We start from the raw sequence: 19,846 nt of genomic DNA, 5'->3' as shown, positions 1-19,846 counted from the left end.
CATGCTCGTGCCTTGTGTCCACAAATTATATGTTTAGCCGAGCCCACTCAATCACGCGGAAGCCTGAATCCACCGATACCACTGCTCGCGCACCGTCAGCGTGCTGGGCATGTCCTCATCGTTATTCGTGACCGGACCATTATGACACGTAGTAGTGTGCTACAGCGCCCCCTTCTAACGAGGAATAATAATAATAATAATATTTGGGGTTTTACGTGCCAAAACCACTTTCTGATTATGAGGCACGCCGTAGTGGAGGACTCCGGAAATTTTGACCACCTGGGGTTCTTTAACGTGCACCTAAATCTAAGCACACGGGTGTTTTCGCATTTCGCCCCCATCGAAATGCGGCCGCCGTGGCCGGGATTCGATCCCGCGACCTCGTGCTCAGCAGCCTAACACCATAGCCACTGAGCAACCACGGCGGGTGTTCTAACGAGGAAGCCTTGACCTGGACGAATGGCGAAGTGCGGGTGGCGGTGGGGCGAAGCTCACGCGGCGAATAGAACTGGCCTTGTCGGGAGGCAATTTGACAGCACAAGTGGCTAAAAGGGTCAGAGTATAAGCAGGCAAGCTTCAGACGGTCGATGGAGACCGTATCTTCCCGGTCATTGATGACCAATAGAAAGTGCTTAGGTGCACGCTTGAGTACTTTGAACGGGCCATCATACGAGGGTCGACAGGGAAGACGCACAGTTGTGCCGCGTAAGACCTGCGTGCAGTTCTCAAGGCCAGGGTTGAAGTATACACGCTGGGAGCAATGTCATGGTTGGAGAGGGAGGGGGGCGACAGTACGCATAGTGCTGCGTAGACAGTTGGCGTGGTCGGAAACGTCAGCAGGTAGGGTGGGCGATTCGTCTGAGAATTCGCCAGGGACTCCCGGGACGGCGTCAAACGTAAGCTCGGTGACGCTGGTGCAAGAATCACTGTGAAGAGTGGTGCGGGTGCCAAACATACCGAAAAGAAGGCGCTCGATCCATGATGACGGGAATGTCGACGCCATGAGTCGACGCTTTCAGTTGGTGGTGAAAACGTTCTAAGGTACCACTGAATATCGGGTGGTAAGATAGTAGTCTTGATGTAATGGACGCTGAGTAGACGAGATAGATTGGCGAATAATATTGTGTAGAATTAGCGACCACGGTGGGTCGTAATGGTTGAAGAGATACAGTAGCGGCTAATCAAGAGTGTTACGAGTGCTCGAGCTATCGAGTTCGCCGTTATGTATAGGAGGGGCACCACTTCAGGCGATCTGGTGAACCTGTCAGTGCACGTTAACAGGTAGCGATGGTTCCCGCTGGGAGGAAGGGGGTCAACAATATTGACATGCAGATTGCTGAGGCGGGCGTCCGGGGACGGGAATGTGCCAAGAAGAGTCGCACTATGGCGATGCACTTTAGACTGTTTGCAGTTGAGGCGCGCGCTTGACCAACGACGAACGTCTACGTTGATACTGGGCCACACGTGACGCGAAGTCCCAGGTCGGTGCGTTGCACGAATGTCAGGATGAGCCAAAGAATGGGGGGCATCAGAGAAGGCCCGGCGGTATGGGAGGGGTAAGTATGGACGAGAACGTTCGTTGGACGTACCTCACCTGAAGGGGACGTTGCAGTGAGGTAGCAAGATATCTTGAAACACCAGAGAGGCACCACTCGTGCGAAGCCGCTGGAGCTCGGTGTCGACACTCTGGCGGTAGCCATGGCCATGAAGTCGATGACCGGTCGGCCGTGGTCCGTTACATGGATGGTGGCTTGAGAAAGAGCATCGGCAACGGCGTTGGATTTTGTACTGACGTGACGAATGTCGCTGGTGTATTCAGAAATGTTGGCGAGCTGTCTGATTTCGCGGGGCGCGTCGGAGGTGCTGGCGGACGCTAGGGCGGAAATCAGTGGTTTATTGTCGGTGAGGACATGGAAGCAGCGTCTCTCGAGAAAATGTCGAAAGTGCTTCACAGCCAAATAGATAGCTCGCAGCTCGCAGCCGAACGTGTTGTCGCGGTGCTCAGGGGGCGCACGGTTCTTGGAAAAGAAGGTAATGGGCTGCCAAGCACCAGCAACGAAATGCTGCGAGATTGCGCCGACAGCAGTGTCCGATGCTTCAAGCATGACAGATGTTGGGGCTTGACATTTGGAGTGGAGAAAGTTGCAGCATATTCGCGCAGCGAGGAATGAAGCGGCGGTAATAATTGGTAAGGCCAAGAAATTCGTCCAGTCGCCTGGTGGTGGATGGCTTAGCAAACTCACGGATGGCTGTGACGACGGTTGGGAGTGGACGAATGCTATGTGCGTTGACGCGATGGCCGAGGAAATGCAACTCCGTAACGCCGAACTCGCTCTTCGGACCATTAAGGACAGGACTAAACTTGCTTAGTCTTGCGAGCACTTGGCATAGACGAAGTTTATGAGGTTCTGCGGTGGTGCTGTAGACGAGGAGGTCGTCAAGGTAGGCAAACACCACGTCAAGCCACGTAATACCTGGTCAGCGAAACACTGAAAGGCCTGGGCCACATTACAAAGACCGAAAGGCATGCGTAGATATTCGAAAAGGCCGAAGGGTCTTATAATGTCGGTCTTTGGAATATCTGAGGGTTCCAACGGAATATGGTAGTAGGCGTTCACCAGGTCAACCTTGCTTCAAATGGTGCAGCCGTGCAGTGCCGACGTAAAATCCTTAATGTGAGGTATTGGGCGCCGGTCCGGGATAGTGGCCTTGTTGAGAGCACGGTAATCGTCTCAAGGAAACCAGTCATGAGTCTTTTTAGGCACCATATCGAGTGCCGAGGCCCAAGGACTGGACGAGGGACGAATGAAGCCAAGGTAAAGCATGTGTTCAAACTTCTTTTTCGCAAGAGCTAGATGATCCGGTGCGATGCGACAAGCCCGAACGAACACGTGAGAGCCATTTGGGACGATGTGATGTGCCAAGCTGTGAGCGAACAAGGGACTGAAAGGAGGGAGGTCGGAAGACGTCCGGAAACTCGGCAAGGACGGCTGACCTAAAGCTCCTACATCCACGCGCCACCAGCGCTTTCTTAAGTAGCGACAACCTTTGTTGTGCGCCGCCTTTTCCCCTCACACCAAATCCGGTTCCGGTATTTTCGGTTCCGGTATTTCCGGTTTAAAAATTTCCGGTTCCGGCGTTCCCGCTTCCCGGAGTTGCGCTGCGGGAATTTCCGCGTTGACTGCCGTTGGACGATGGTGAGACGCCCGCGCGTGCTTAGCAGAGCTGTGGCAGTCACCATAAGAAGAATGCAAAGGGGACAAGCTGTGTATTCCGACGAAGTAGTAGTTCGCGGTCGCTGTTTTCCAAATGCACGAAAAACGGCAGTGGTCTCCAAGCGCCTAGGCACTGCATTCCACTGTACGTTGTCGCTCGTGCCACAACCCGTTGCAGGTTGACGCGAAGCAGCAAAAACGAGCAGATCGCTGGTTACAGTAGACGGTGGTTCTTGGATGGAATCGCATTCACACTTTCAACCGCAGCTCGTGCAATTAAAGCCTTTCCAACGACGCAAAACTAAACAACGTTAAAAAACAAAGCATCACTTCCACTCGTAAGAGGAAGCTGCAGCTACGTAAGTTCCGCTTGCCGCCGGAAGCTAAGGGGGTGAGTGGGAGAGGAGCGTGGAGGAGGAGGGCAGGTTGGCGGCACTTAACCTGGTCGGCGGAAACGTGTATGGAGGGGCTTTAGGCTGACCAAGACTCGGGAAAGCCATGTGAGCCCGGAGAAGGCGGAGGTGGAGAGGTGGAGCGCGACAGGAAACGCCTTGGACGGTTAAGTTCGTCTCGGAGACCAAGCCGCACGTCGACGACGAGCCTATAGTGCCCAAGAAAGTTACCTGCAATGATGGGCTGGCGCACGGCCGCGATGGCAAAGGTCCAGCGAAGATCCAGTGCTTTAATGCCGGCGGGCCGCCAAATTTACTTCGTCATTCCGTTGGACACCACGTGTCCCCTTCCACCGAAGAAATGCTGTTTCATGCTTTTGGATGGGAACAGCATTCAGTCAAAATTCGATTTCTCCGAGAAAGAGTTCTCAAACGCGCCCGTGCGAGTTGTGTAAATAAAAACGCGTAAACTAAAACAGATAGGAACATAACTCACCGAGTGAAGGGGAAAAAAGAAAGGAATACCATATGGACGACGCTACAGACTACTGATATGACACCGTGCCTGCAATATCTAAAAGCCCGAAGAACGGGGTTGGCGCTACAGTGCCAACCCCGTTATGCCCAACGGTATGGCGAAGTAAATTAAGAAGCCCGCCGGCATCGAAGCGCTAGGCCAACGCCGCAGACAGCAAGGAGATAACGCAAGTTGCGGGGCCGTACCGGCAGTGACCCCGGCGATGTGACGAAAGGCAGGGGATGGGCGCGACATCAATGACAGAGCCCCTCTTTTTCCTGGCAGTTTCGGTTTCAACGAGCCTGACAAGGGAATAATTGTTCACGTAGTTCCTACATGAGCTCCGCTACTCAAAGTTAGATTGTTGCGATACGTGATGTCGACGACGGGCCCCAATGTACTTATTTGTTATAGCCAACTATCGTAGATAATTAGAAAGGTAATTACCCTAACTTTGCTAATTATGCGCGTAAGTAGGGAAATTGCTCTGTAGCTAGATGCTTCCAATGCGTACACTCGAATGGTATACCTAACGTTTCCTTGATTTATATTTTTCTCATTTTAAAATTGTGGTGAAGCTAAAAAAAGCACCCTTACATGACCTTCCATTCACGTTATCAGCCCTGGTGAACAAGGAAGGCCGCTGGAGTTATTGTTTCACATCGGGACATGTCTTTGTCACGGCCACAGTTTTAACAAGTGCCGCGATCGAGTTCTTGGTTCCAACGACATTCCTTGTTTGACGATTATAGGTGTCGTTAAACCTCAGCCTTGTTGTGGCTTTCCACCTTGTTTGTATATTCGTTCAGATTTCACTATTTCCTTGTTCTCTTAACAGGAGGGTATATAGAACACAATGTATGGACGCGAACAATTTCGTGGACTGTGCTTGGCATATATGCATACGGTGAACATTTACAGGTGCAGTTTCTAGGTAGCACGTGCCTCGCAAAATACCTTAACTCACTGGTTAAAATCAGTACTCTTGATAAACACTTTGTAATTAGCATACTTCCTGACTGTTGAAGTGGCTATATTTGTGGACTTGTGTAAGAGAGGCGCTTATGACGGCGTCAGTGGATTCCACCATAATTTCCCTGAAGTAAAAGAAGAGAGACGTCCCATGCGGCTGAAATATGGTGCAGTGTTTTGTACAACAAAAGGGTCTGAAAATGTAATAAGGCGTCCTCTGGGAAAATGCCATGTTGCAATTGTTATTGGTGACTGCGGAAAATGTGCGTCCACTGTTCACCCCAGTAACTTTTTACGTATTCAGCTTTTCCGAACATCCGGGTTTACTTGAATTAGGAAAGAACAGCGCCAACTAAGACGATCACGAGAGGGAGATCGACACAGGACATCCATGGCGCTTGTCCTGTGTCGTTCTTCCTCTCGTGATCATCTTAGTGGGCGCTGTTCCTTCCTAATTGAAGTATGCACCATCTAGCCCAAATGAATGTTGTCCTGAATCAGGGTTTAGTTCGTGGGAGTGCCACCACGTGGCGTAGTGACATTAAACTTTTCAAACTTCCTGCGGGGACGTAGTGATGATGCGATCGATACAAAAATAAAAGAACTGAAACTTATCCCTGCGCGCTGAACTTCACCACAAAGCTCGTCCCGCAGCATTATAAGTGTTCTTGATAAAGCGTAGCCGCTCGTCGTCTGGAAATGACTTATCATCCTAAGAGCGTTTAGTCAGGGCGAGGCAAACCCAGCAATTATTTATTCCGGATTTTTTAGAGGCTTTACGAAAGGCAGCCACTTTTCTTTTAATGCTACAGAGTCAGCAGGCTAGCGTAATTCTCGAAGTACTCCGCGGCAGCTTTTCTTCAGTCGGCACACATCATTAGCGCCTGAACGTCGCACAGCGTCAGCGAAGGAGGCCATCGTGGACGGCTTTTGGTTTTGACGTATCGGTTTTGTTAACGTGCTCCAATTATTTTCCTAGTAATTCTTCTATCCCCACTCATGGACTGCCGCAGCAAATGCAACTCGAGAAAAGATGTGCCTATTAAGATAGACAAAAGAACAAGTTGGTTTTGCACCTTGAGGAAAAAGGCATGACACAAGAAATGTCTCTGTTTCGTCGTCTGTTAGCAAGCTTTGGCCGAAGCTGCTTGCAATATTATGGGCCAACTTGAAATTTAGGGACGGGCCAACTGGAAATTTCAAATTTGAGGGTGGGCCAACTTGAAATTTGGGGGTATGCTTACGCATACTTAGACAACTCCAGTGGAGTTACTGCAAGCTTTTTTTCTACCTCTGTTCATATCGTAGAGGATTTTCAATAGACGTCGCTACCATAGCACACCACCTGAGCATGCTGCTCAAAAGGTCATTTGATTTACTTGTGGCCTTCTGCAAGCTTCTACATTCTTGCCGTTCATCTGTATGCAGCTTTTCTGGACACGGGGGTTTAGTTCGCGTGAGTGCCACCACGTGGCGCACTGACTTTAAACTTTTCAAACTTCTGACGCGTGATGACGCCAACAAAACAAAAATAAAATAATAAAAAAGCTATCCCTGCGCATTGGACTTCGGCAAAATGCTTGTTCCGCCGGCATAATGAGTGTTCTTGATATAGCGTAGCCGCTTGTCGTCTGAAAAGGACTTATCATCCTAATATAGTCGCGACCTGCGATGATTGATTCAGGGCTTTTGATGCGGTTCTGTTCTTTTACTTTTTCTTTTTTCTTTTGGATGCTACGGGTAAACAAGCTAGCGTAACCGTCAGAAGCACTCCTTGGCAGTCTTTCTTCAGTCGGCACACATTCTTAACGTCCGAAAATCGTACAGCGTCTAGGGGAGACGCCATCGTGGACGGCTTTTGGTTTTGACCTATCGATTTCGTTAAGGTGGCCCAAATTATGTCCTTAGCGACATTGCTATTCGCACTCATGGGCTGCCGTAACAGCTGCAAATTGAGATGTACTTAAGTATTGAGGCATATACATGAATATGTTGGTTTTGCACCTTAACTCAAAAGTCACGACACAAGAATTGAGCATGCTGTCTCTGTGTCGTCGTGCGTTAGCATGCTATGGCCGAAGCTGCTCGCAGTATTACGTCCCATTTACTGGCCACCAGGCCAGGTACAGCCTTGGCTGTCCATCGACAAAACAAAGCGCCAAAGAAAAAAATATTAAAATACCGAGACCGATCAAGTTGTCCAGCGCTGTTTATTCCAAAAAAGGCAACGCTCCCAGCTCACGCGCGAAGAAGTAGAAGAACAGGGAAGATGATGATGGCTATGTACAAATGAAAACGACGAAGTACGTTAATAGTGCTTACAATATATTCGTAAAACTTACGATATAAACAGTAATTATTATTATAGAAACAGGAATGAACGCTAAAAAGCAGGTGGCCGCCGGGCTTTACCTATCGTTAGTGCGAAGTGCCGTCGCAAAATAAAGTGAAAGGGTGAGGGCTGACATATTTATCACTGTCGGCGAGAACGCCGTCATAGCCCATAACATCCAGCAAGGTTAATGGGCAAACATCAATTCAGAAATGTCCGTGACATTTCTGGCAAAGCCTAGCAAGGATTGCGTGGCGATGCGAACACGTGGCTTCGAAGAGCACTCGCTTAACGCGCCTGCAAAACAGCGCCTATCGTCTTACTCGAGGTTGCGATTTATACCTTGTGACCAATAATTGAGTTATTAATCCGAGAAAGAAAAACAGCGCAATATACACAGTGGCAACTCGCCTCTCTCACTTGAGGCGAAGTGGCAGCGGACATGCTGAGCACGGCACAGCACGGAGAGCAGCCGACCATAAAAAGAAAAAAGAATATCCATTAAATTTGTGTTATGAAGCCGAAGAATCTGCCAGGCACGTTATGACCCCAGAAACCTTGAAGTAAATGTCTCCTTGTATTCGCGTAAATACGGTAATATAATATTGCGATTTAAGGAAGGCCTTCCGTTGCGTGAATGCATTTTTGGAAATACGTGTAGCAGATAGGAAATATTCAGTGCAGTTTCTCCACATGACCACAAACATGTGACAGCGCTCACGAAGCATGAAATAGTGGTAGCACCATTTAGTTAAACGTTTACGGACGGGAAGTGTATTCAGTCTTAATGCAAGGTGTCCGATAAACTGTCACGTCAATTAGGGGGTAAACAGCCGTGAATGTTCATGTTCAGTCAGTTACAAAGGCGGAAGTGCACGATTGAGCACCTGACGGGCACGTGATGAAATTGATTTGCACCAAGAAATACTGTCCAAGCGGGCACGCTTGCTTCATAAGAAGCTCACTGCACCGTCAATATGCCGGTTGCTTTTAACTGCAAAAAATAAAACTAATAAACCAATACAAATATTGGTGACATCATATTATCATTCGATTATTCATATCGGTAACCTCTAGATGGAGAGCAGGTTGAGAAGTGTGGGTAATTAACGAAGCTACGGTAATTAAATTCCCGATAATTGATTTTAGCTGGTTAAAGAAAATGGGCAGTTTGGAGCCCGTCCTCTATATTATCTAGCCGAGCGAAGAAATTTTGATTAAACATGCTTCTTTAAGATCTATCGGAACCAATATTTTGAAGTTACACGCTCTCTGAAAGCATAACCGACGCAGAAAAGGCACGTGTGTAAAGTAAACCTGACCGCACTTAGCCTTTTGTGATATTGTCATCAGTGAAGTGTGGCTCCGTAAGCATGTTCCTTGCGTCCAGTGCGCTTTCGATTTTTATTCATTGTTTTTTCGAAGGCAGGCAGTTTAAACTTTTAATGTCAATAAAGCAGGGAACGCGTGCAGCCGAAAGCTTGCTTGGATCGCATAAGCTATAAATGACACAATGACGGTGCCGATTCAGCGCGCCGCTGGTACCAAGTCAATGCGCTGCCGCCGAGGAAACGGAGATAAGAAAGGTGAACAGCTCGGTAGCGGCTCAAGGAGCCGTGTAGACGGTTACGGTGCCATCCTTGTGAAATCTGGGGTCGTGATACTGACGGCTCAGGCACTTTTTTTGCGTTGGTTTTGCTTTCAGAAAAGATAATGCATGAAATGCAGCGTCATTTGTTGTTGTCTTGTTGATTTAGATATGGGTTTAAATTAAGTCTATATCCCATTCGTCAGTGCAGGTGTAAGCAGGGAAATGCTCGCTCGCTCGCTCGCTTGCTCGCTCGCGTGTGTGTGTGTGTGTGTGTGTGCGCACACACACACACACACACACACGCACACACACACACACACACACACACACACACACACACACACACACACACACACACACACACACACACGCACACACACACACACACACGCAGGGAGAGAGATGCGGCACATGTTCGCCCGAATACACATTTACATGCACCTATGCATGCACATACGCACAAAATGAACGCACGCCAGCACACGGAAACGCACAAACACAAACGCGCGTATGCTCGCACACGCATACACGCACTCGTGCGCACGTAGATTCAAATATGGAGACACAAACACGCGCTCGCATGCAAATGCAAGTACACACGCACGCATGCTCAAGGCATGCGTGCGTGTGTCTCCTTCTTTGCTGCTCACAAAAGCATGCGCGTGCAAACAGACTGAATGACACTGGCTCTGCAATTACCATTCAAACTTCAGCTGTAATAAATTGCTTTACGGCTTAAATTTCGCGCTTCCTTAAGTCAATGTGCCCTCTGACGGGAGGGTACAAAGCCATTTGCTCCTGTCGTGTGACATAACCGCCCATCCTTGACCAAAACACAGCTTCAATGCACCACCAATGTCTTGACTGATTGCCATAAATGCGTAATAGACTCTATTACGTCGCGTTCCGCTAGCATCGACTGTTCTGCCGGTCGCCTTTGTGTTGAACTTCTCCCGCACGTCGTGCTGAACTCCCAGACAACGTGAGTTCGACCGCCTTCATCCCTCTTCCGCCTCAAGCCTTGACTTTTGTCAATTTGCGATCGTCTTTTCCTTGTACCCGATACTGATTACGGCGTCACACCTGTTCCTGATGTGCTTTGGATACGCAATATCACTTTGCCCCACTCCTTGTAAACATTGGGATTACCGGACATAGCTCTCTATCGTCAACTCTGGCCTGACAAATCAAGTTCTGCCACAAGGCATATCGGTTGTCACGCTGCGTGGTATACCAGGCGATCATGTCACAACTTTTTCAGAAGTCTGCTCTGATTCTTCGGCATGTCCACAGGATGCAATTTGCTTCGACGCCACATTCAGTCCCATTAAATATTAAATTATGGAGTTTTACATGCCAAAATCACTTTCTGATTATGAGGCACGCCGTAGTGGAGGACTGCGGAAATTTCGAGCACCTGGGGTTCTTTAACGTGCACCTAAATCTAAGTACACGTGTGTTTTCGCATTTCGCCCCCATCGAAATGCGGCCGCCATGGCCGGGATTCGATCCCGCGACCTCGTGCTCAGCAGCCTAACACAACAGCCGTTGAAGCAACCGCGGCGGGTCATTCAGTGACTGCTGCGGACCCATTACCAGAAGCAGCAGCAGTTCTATGCCGCCTTCTTGTTTTGCGACATGTTAGACTTTAACAATTGAAAATTGCGCCAGACTTCACTTGTTAAGCATCACATAAATTCTGGTGATACTTGTGCCATTCATCGCCGGCCACATCGGGTTTATGCATCAGAGCGTAAGCTATTCAAGATCAATTGAACAAGATGCTAGCCAAAGGCATTGTAGAACTCTCGTTGAGCCGTTGGGCGTCACCTGTTGTGCTTGTTAAAAACGAAAATGGCACGTGGAAGTTTTGCGCAGATTATTATCTAAACAGAATTATCAAAAAGGACATCTGTCTCTTGTCTCGCATCGATGACAACCTTGATTGTCTCCGCGATGCCAACTACTTTTCATCAATTGTCCTTCGGACTGGTTATTCGCGAAATTCTGTGGATAAAAGGGACCAAGAGAAAACCGCGCTTGTCGCCCCTGATAGTCAATATAAATTGAAAGTTATGCCCTTCGGTCTATGAAACGCCTCAGCAACGTTCCAACACATGATCTGGGTCACTATCTAGCAACGTCACAACACTATCTGCGTCAAGTGTTCAAATCATCAACATACCTTTGCTACCTAGATGACCAGCGGCCGCATTTAGGTGGGGGACGAAACGCGGAAACACCCGTGTACTTAGATTTAGGTGCACGTTGAAGAACCACAGGAGGCCCAAATTTCCGGAGGCTCACACTACGGCGTGCCTCATAATCAGATTGTGGTTTCGGCACACAAAACCCCATAATTGATTTTTTTACCTACACGACGTTCTCTTATTTTAACCTACCTTTGAGACGCACCTTGGACACTTATCGGCTATTCAAGTATTCCGGAAGGCAGGGCACCAACTGAATTAATCGAAGTGTCACTTCGGTCGCCGGCAGATTACTGTGCTCGGCCACTTCGTTGTCGCTTCCGGTATTAGGCCAGACTCGGAGCAAATTCGTGCTGTCACGTCTTTCGCTTTAAGTACGTCTGTCAAAGACGTCAGTAGTTTTGTAGGACTATGTTCCTACTTCCGACAGTTCGTGCAAAATCTCGGAGCGATTGCCTGACCACTTAGTAACCTGAAGAATGGTGTGCCGTTTACGCAGGGTCTCGCTCGAGCTGCCGCTTTTTCCCACCTCCCCACCATTGTCACTACTACACCTGTACTTGCCCACTTTGACCCGTCTTGTTCTACAGAAGGCTTTACCAATGTCAGTGGTCACGGAATTCTAGTCGTCTTAGCACAACGCCAGCGTTGACAAGAACGTGTTATCGCCTACGCTAGCCGCCTCCTCACAGCAGCGGAGTGCAACTATTCGATCACAGAACATGAATGCCTGGTTATTGCCTGGGCGGTTTCCAAATTCCGCCCGTATTTGTATGGCACGCACTTCTCTGTAATCACAGACCATCATGCGCTCGGCTGGCTTTCGTCACTCAAGGATCCTACCGGCCGGCTTGGTCGCTGGGCTCTGCGGCTGCAAGAATATTCCGATGCAGCAGTGTACAAGTCGGGCCGATTACATCAAGACGCAGACTGTTTACCATGCTGTTCAGTGGACGAACCACACGCCGTCCCTGAAACGGGTGCCGACGCTTGCGTTTTCGCCGTTTGTCAACTACTCCACGTCGCCGACGAGCAACGCCGTGATGCCACCGTGCGCGCCATCGTTGATCGCATGGAATCTTCGCCTTTCGATTCGTCCCTTCACTTCTTTGTCCTCCAGGATGGTGCATTATGCCACTGCAACGTTCGCCCCGACAGTGCTGCCCTACTCCTCGTCTTTTCTAAGCACCTGCGGTCAGCTGTTTTTCACGAACTTCACGACTTACAAAATGCCGGTCACTTCGGCATTTCCCGCACTTAGGACCGGATTGGCCGACGGTTCTTACGGCCAGGATTTGCTAGCTCCGTTCGTAAATACGTTGCGGCGTGTGAGAAATGCCAGCCCCGCAACACACCGTGTTGCTTGCCGCCGGGCGCTTTCAACCGCTCGACGTCCCGTCGAAGCCGTGCTTTCGCGTTGGCTTAGACTTGCTTGGCCCTTTCCTGCTATCAACGTCTGTCAATATTGGGTCGCTGTGGCAACATATAACGCAAAGCGCTCCACAATAACCAGAGAGCTCCCAACCAGATATGCCACAGATGTTGCAATTTTCTTTTACACGACGTGCTTTTACATCATGGAGCTCCACAACAACTCCTCACTGACCGTGACTGGTTATTCCTATCAAAAGTCATCGTTGACATCCTGTAGTCCTGCTCAACCATGCACAAGCTGGCTACATATTACCACCCACAAACTAATGCTCTCACGGAGCGTCGGAATCCAACCCTGAAAGACATGCTTGCAAAGTATGTCTCATTCGACCATACTGTTTGGGACCTTACTGTACAATTGTAACATTTGCGTATAATTGTTTTCATTTTACCATGACAAGGCTGGTTATTACCCGTTCTTTCTGTTGTTCAGCCAAGCACCAACACTGCCACTGGACACATCCCTTCCATCCGCCGCAGCAGAGGCCAGCGTATCCGCACTTGACGAGATCACCAGGGCAGCCCCATGGAGCATCCGAAATTGCCCGTGCTCGCTTCCTGACCTCCCGAGAGAACCAACGGCGCTTGTACGATCGCCAACACAGAGACGTCAACTTTTCGCCTGGATCTTTGGTACTGCTGTGGTCCTCGACCCGTCACGTTGGGCAGTCAGAACAACTCCTGTGTAGGTACACAGTCCCATACCGAGTGCTCCGTGCCGTAACTCCAGGGACGTATAAAATTGGCCCAGTCAATGCCAGTGGCTCATGCGCCCCGCATTCCGCAGACGTTGTGCATATCGCACGCCTGAAAAATTATGTTCCACCCGCCGTGGTTGCTCAGTGGCTATGGTGTTAGGCTGCTGAGCGCGAGGTTGCGGGATCAAATCCCCGCCACGGCGGCCGCATTTCGATGGGGGCGAAAAGCGATAACACCCGTGTACTTAGATTTAGGTGCACGTTAAAGAACCCCAGGTAGTCGAAATTTCCGGCGTCATCCACTACGGCGTGCCTCATAATCAGAAACTGGTTTTGGCACGTAAAACCCCATAATTTAAAAATTATGTTCCTTCTGTTAACACCGATATTTAGACGCACTGGCACGGTGCTTCTGCCGCTGGGGATAATACTGCATGCATATTGCTTGTTTGTTTAGGACAATGCGTGTGGGCGCCGCGACGAAGACGTCGAACTGCTTCTGTGCCTCGACCTCTCAGCTTAACTGGTCGGCAGTGCAATTATATGGTAAGTATACATTGTAAATAGCCTTTATCGTTTATTTCCATTTCGCGTAACAGTATAGACGTCGTCATGCCGTCATGGCCATTCTGCCATGGTTACCCAATCAGCGATGCCATTGTCATCAGTTCAGCGTCGTTATCGCGTTGTTGTAATGCAGTCTTCCGTAACACTGTCTTCGTCATCTAGTCGTTGTCATTCCTGCGCCGTTATCCCATTGTCGTCATGCCGTCATCTTCATGCTGTAGTTGTCATTGCATGATTTTCGTGCAATTGCCACCACGTCGTTTATGTACGCTCGTCGTCACCACACCGTTGTAGTCAACATAGCGTTGTTAGCCCATTGTTGTCATGCCATCGTCATCATTTCAGTGCTATCATGCCCCCGTCATTCTATTTTCTTCATATAGTCGTCATCATATTGTGCACATGTCGCCGTCGTCATGCTCTCAAAGTGTTTCCAAAGGCGCGATTCCGCCTGCTCACACTTTGCGTGACCATGAATTGGTGTTTATGATTCGGCGTAGGTTGTGAGCCCCGGTATAGCAAAAAGACAAAAAAAAACGAACATTTGTATCACAAAGAAGTGGTTACTTTGGTTGTAAATATACAACGTACGTGATTAAAAGCTGTATATGTTGCACAACATATGCATCGCCGTTAGTTGCAAAGCGTTCCATTTAACGCGTTTTTTATAACCAGTTCTTTAATAAACTGGAAGAATGCAATCATTATAATAATCCAGAAAAAGAGAGACGTTAAAGAATTGAACAATTATAGGCCCATTAGCTTAGTCCCAGTATTATATAAAATATTCACCAAGATAATATTCAATAGAATAAGGGCAACACTGGGCTTTAGTCAACGAAATGAACAGTCCGGTTTCAGGAAGGGATACACTACAATTGAATACGTCCATGTCATCAATCAGGTAATCGAGATATACGCAGAGTACAATCAGCCTCTATATACGGCTTTCATATATTACGAAAAGGCATTTGATTTAGTAGAGACACCAGCAGGCATAGAGGCATTACGTAATCAAGGAGTACAGACCGTTTACCTAAATATTCTCGAAAATATCTACAGAGATTCCACAGCTACCTTAATTCTCCACAAGAAAATTAAGAAGATACCTGCATAAAGAAAGGGGTCAGGTAAGGAGACAATCTCTCCAATGCTATTCACTGCGTGCTTGGAAGAAGTATTCAAGCTTTTAAACTGGGATGGCTTAGGAGCAAGAATCAACGGCGAACACCTCAGCAACCTTCGGTTTGCCGAAGAGATCGTTCTATTCCGTAACACTGCAGACGAGTTACAACAAATGATTGATCACGTTAACAAAGAGAACGTAACAATGGGGTTGAAGATTATTATGCAGAAGACAAAGATACTGATGTATAACTGGGCAAGGGAACAAGAGTTCGTGATCGCTAGTCAGCCTCTAGAATCCGTGGAAAAGGACATTTACCTTGGTCAATTAATCACTAGGAAGCCTGATCATGAGAAGAAAATTCATAGAAGAATAAAAATGGGTTGGATCGCATACGGCAGACATTGTGAGCTCCTGACTGGAAGCTGACCATTATCATTGAGAAGGAAGGTGTATAATCAGTATATTCTACCGGTTCTGTCATATGCGGCACAGACTTGGACACTGACAAAGAAGCGTGAGAACAAGTTAACAGCGATGGAACGAAGTATGCTAGGCAAAACCTTGAGAGACAGAAAGAGAGTGGTTTGGATCACAGAGCAAACGGGTATAGCCGATATTCTAATTGACAATTGTTATAACTGCAGTGTTCTTCTTATCATTTCTCAGCTGAAGTCTACAGCTACACGTGCCAATCTGGTTGCCTATCTTATGTTTTCTTACTTCGCTTCCCTTCCCCTCCTTCCCTAACCTGTCTTTATATTCCGACGTGCACTGCAAATAAGCGCCCATTCTTCCAGCTTGTCAGCGTGTGTCTGCCTCGCCTGCGTCAAGCGCAGTGTCCGACTTACGATGTAACAGTGCCGACGAGAAACGGAAAGCAAAACCCCTGGCAAAACCTTGAAGCACAGGACGGCAGCTACGCTACGAGGCGACGACTCGACGATGGCACACCAGCAACTGCCCGACTTCGACGACGAAAGAGACAACTGGAAGGCCTATGTTATCAAGGCAGAGGCATACTTTGAGGCAACAGGCGTGAAGGAGTCGGCAAAGAAACGGGCGCTTTTGGTGGCAGCTTTAAGCACGCGCACTGTTCAAATATTAGCAGGACCAGTAGCGCCGAAGAAGCCGAATTCTTTGGAGTACGAAGACGTCGTGAAAGTCTTTAACGAGTTTTTTTGATCCCAAGCGCCATGAGATTAACGAAACCTTCCGCTTCTTCAACCGCTGCCAGCTTGATGGTGAGTCTGTCCAAGAATTCATTACTGAAATTCGTCGAATTGCGGACAACTGCAATTTCGGTACCATGCGCGACCGAATGCTACGGGATAGAATTGTGTGCGGCATAAGATCGAGTGCACTGCAGAAACAACTCCTGACAAAGAAAGATCTGTCCGTAGAGGAAGCTGAAACGATGGCACTGTCGGCTGAAGCTGCAGATAAGGACGCCAATAAAATGGCCGCAGACACGTCGGCGGTGCTTAAAATTAAGGCGCAGTCAGCCTCAACGAAAGAGGTACTGGCCGAATGTGGGCGTTGTGGCAGCATAAAACACAACAGTAATGCCTGCCGTTGGAGTAATGCTCGTTGTTATCACTGTGGTCCACATGGTCACCTAGCAGTAAAATGCCGGAACGAAGAAAGCGCAAGATCTCGAACTCGAGAAGGAGCCCGGGGATTTCGTGGCAGAGTACTGGCTGTTAAGGAAGGGGAGGCAGATGAAGACATAAGAGGATAGCATGCACATTTGGACGCTAAAATCGTCGCTGGAGGTACATGTGAAACCCCCAATGCGATGCACCTTCACATGGGGAGGTGTGGACGTGTCAATGCTTATCGATACGGGTTCCCCGGTCTGCGTCTTGTCCCGACAGCTATTTGAGCAGCACAAAAACACTTGGCTTTCGCTCCGGCCTTCACGCATGAAGTTATCATGCTACCTCGGAAAATTGCCAGTTTTTGGAGAGCTCCTCTTGCCGGTGTCGTACGACAGTACAACTGTGGAATGCACATTGGTGGTGCTAGATTGCCCCGGTCCAAGCTTATGTTGTCGAGACCTAATTTCCCTCCTGAGCGACGCAGGCTCCCCCGTCCTCAGCCTCTCAGCCAAGCAGCTGACCGCACAGCCGTCTACCGCCACGCAGGTCACTGCTGACGTGTTTGTCGAGTTTCCAGATGTTTTCAGCTCGGATCTGGGCCTCATCAAAGGACCCGCGGCACACCTACAGCTGAAGGAGGGAGCCACGCCCAAGTTCTGTAAGGCCCGATCTATTCCCTTCGCCTTACGCGACAAGGTATCTGAAGAGCTTGATAGACTCGTGGCATTAGGCGTCTTGTCACCAGTGCCGCATTCCCAGTGGGCGACGCCCATTGTACCCGTCCTTAAGGACGGCACCGTTAGGATTTGTGGGGACTTCAAAGTCGCATTAAATTCGGCATGTGAGCTGGAGCAGTACCCATTGCCAGTAATCAATGACATGTTCGCGTCCTTAAGCGGTGGAAAACATTTCAGCACACTAGATTTGCGTGACGCATATAACCAAGTCCCTCTCGATGAGGAATCGCGCAAGTTATGCGTGATTAACAAGCATAAAGGTCTTTTCTGCTACAACAGATTACCTTTCGGCATTGCCTCTGCGCCAGCCATTTTTCAACGCAGAATGGAAACAGGGGTGCTATGCAGGATGCGCCGAGTTTGGCGAAACTCGGGATCTTCACGAGCTCTGGCGACACCCCAAGATGAAAGCACGAATGGTACCGAGACACAGTTTATCTTTCGACAAGCGTCCAGTTTCATTGGTTTATCTAGATTCACTCTGGCTGGCTATCGTTCCTTGGGCGTTGCCTTCTGGGCGGTCGACAAACTGGGGCTCACGTAATCATACCGTCGGTGCATGGTCGTGCCTTCTTTCACTTGTTTGTCGTTCCACCGAGTGCATTACATGCACAAGCGAGTTATAAAACAAACGCATTTAGTACAATATTATTAGTTAGTTTAACGTGGTTTAGAAGCATTTTAAAGCTTACAACATGTACACTGAATGTGCATTAGACTAATTTGTAATTTAGTACGCTTCGCATTATACCGCGAGGGAACGCTGTGGTGGCGTCATCACATCCATTCACTGGGCGAGCATGGCGGCTAAACATCGAAGAGGCCCAGTGTAAACAAACTCGTACAACGAGCTTCCAGTGCGCGACTTAGTGATCAGGCTCGACGATGACCACTATTTCTTGGATAGTTCTGTTCCTCCGTCAGCAATCTTTCCGTGCACCTAGTAAGACTCCCAATAGCTTCGGCGATTTTACAGATCGCAACGCGCATCTACTGTTCACGACGCAGTGCCGAAGAAACAACTTGTCCGGTGTTGCTTCTGCGAGTGCGCCGAGTTCCTCCAATCTGCGTGACTGCGAGCGTCACGAACATTACATAGTGTGGGCAAAAGGCAGACAGCCTATATAGCTACGATGCGACAAGGAGGTGGTAGCGACGATAGATCTCGCTACCAACACAGTGAAGGGGACATCGACAAACTGCAGATAAGTATATTTCTACTGTTTCATATTTAGCATAATAAGAGTGCACGGATTAAGTCACTTTCGTAGTAACGAACTGAATGTCCAGCAGTTCAAAGAAGGCAGTGAGAACCAATGAGTGTTTGTGCTTTTACATGCAAGTGGGCCCGCGAAAATATGGAAAAGATGAAGGTAACCTTCACTAACTTGGTGAGAAAACAGAAATTTATGAGTGACATTATGCCCGCAAAATTTATGGAAGAGTATGTTTATCCAGGTGAAATATCAATAGCAGGTACTGATATAAAGCAGGAAACTTATACAAAAGTTTCATGGGTTGAACAGCACATGGAAGGCATTACCGAATCGTGATCGCCACGTTACCAATATCCTTGAAAAAAGTTTAGAATCATTGCATTCTACCGGTTATGCAATATGGGACATAAACCCGGAGGTTAACAAAGGAACTTGAGATGTCAAGGACTGTGCAGAAAGCGAAGTAACAAAAATTGTTAGAGATAGCATTAAGGCAGGAAGACAGTGGCGTAGTAAACCGTGGCAACTGATATGCTAGTTGAGATAAAGAAAAAAGAAAGGAATCTGCAGGCAGGCCATGCACGTATTCGATCACTTGTTGCCAATTCATAACAGGTGATTACATAAGCATGACAGAATGGATGTCAAGGAGAGAGAAGTACAGCCGAGGATGGCAGAAAATTGCGTAATGGGACAAAAATATGATGTTTGTAGGCATAGGATGCAATCAGCTCGTATAAGACGGGATTGTAGGGTGAGGCATTTGTTCTGCAGCGAACAAAAATAGGTTTGTGGTGCCGACAGCAGAGACTCGTGAAGGTGCGGGGCCACCTCAGCTGCTGGCACACTAATCAACATGACAGTTGGCTCTAAAAAAGAAAACCCCAGTGATGAAAAATAAAGCAACGTTGTCCCGACACATTGTTTTATTATGCATACTACATAAAGGTTTCCACAGTTAAGGGCACTTAGTACTAATAGTGCAACGAGCACTTTTCTTTGTAAATAATGGTATGTATGCGGCTGATTCATTCCAATACACTTTTTTTGCAGCAAAACATTCTGCTGCTGGAGGCACTCAACTGCCTGGTGGCAGTAGGCGAGCGCCAGGCACGTGCTCTTGAGAGTGTGGCAGAGGTCCAAAGGGCTGCTCTGCAACAGTAGTATCGGTGCCCTCACTGCTCTCCTGTTGAAACCACAAAAGGCACCTTATAAAGGAGCTTTCAGTTTAATATTT

General features: G+C 48.3%; 1 pseudogene; it reads left to right on the top strand.

The window, feature by feature from the left end:
* The first annotated feature begins 15,999 nt into the window (after positions 1-15,999).
* Positions 16,000-19,846, top strand: part of LOC142591576 (uncharacterized) — a 36,575-nt pseudogene continuing 32,728 nt past the window's right edge.

This window comes from Dermacentor variabilis, chromosome 8, assembly GCF_050947875.1.
Source record: "Dermacentor variabilis isolate Ectoservices chromosome 8, ASM5094787v1, whole genome shotgun sequence".
Lineage (NCBI taxonomy): Eukaryota > Metazoa > Arthropoda > Arachnida > Ixodida > Ixodidae > Dermacentor > Dermacentor variabilis.
This window is presented reverse-complemented; position numbering and strand designations above follow the sequence as displayed.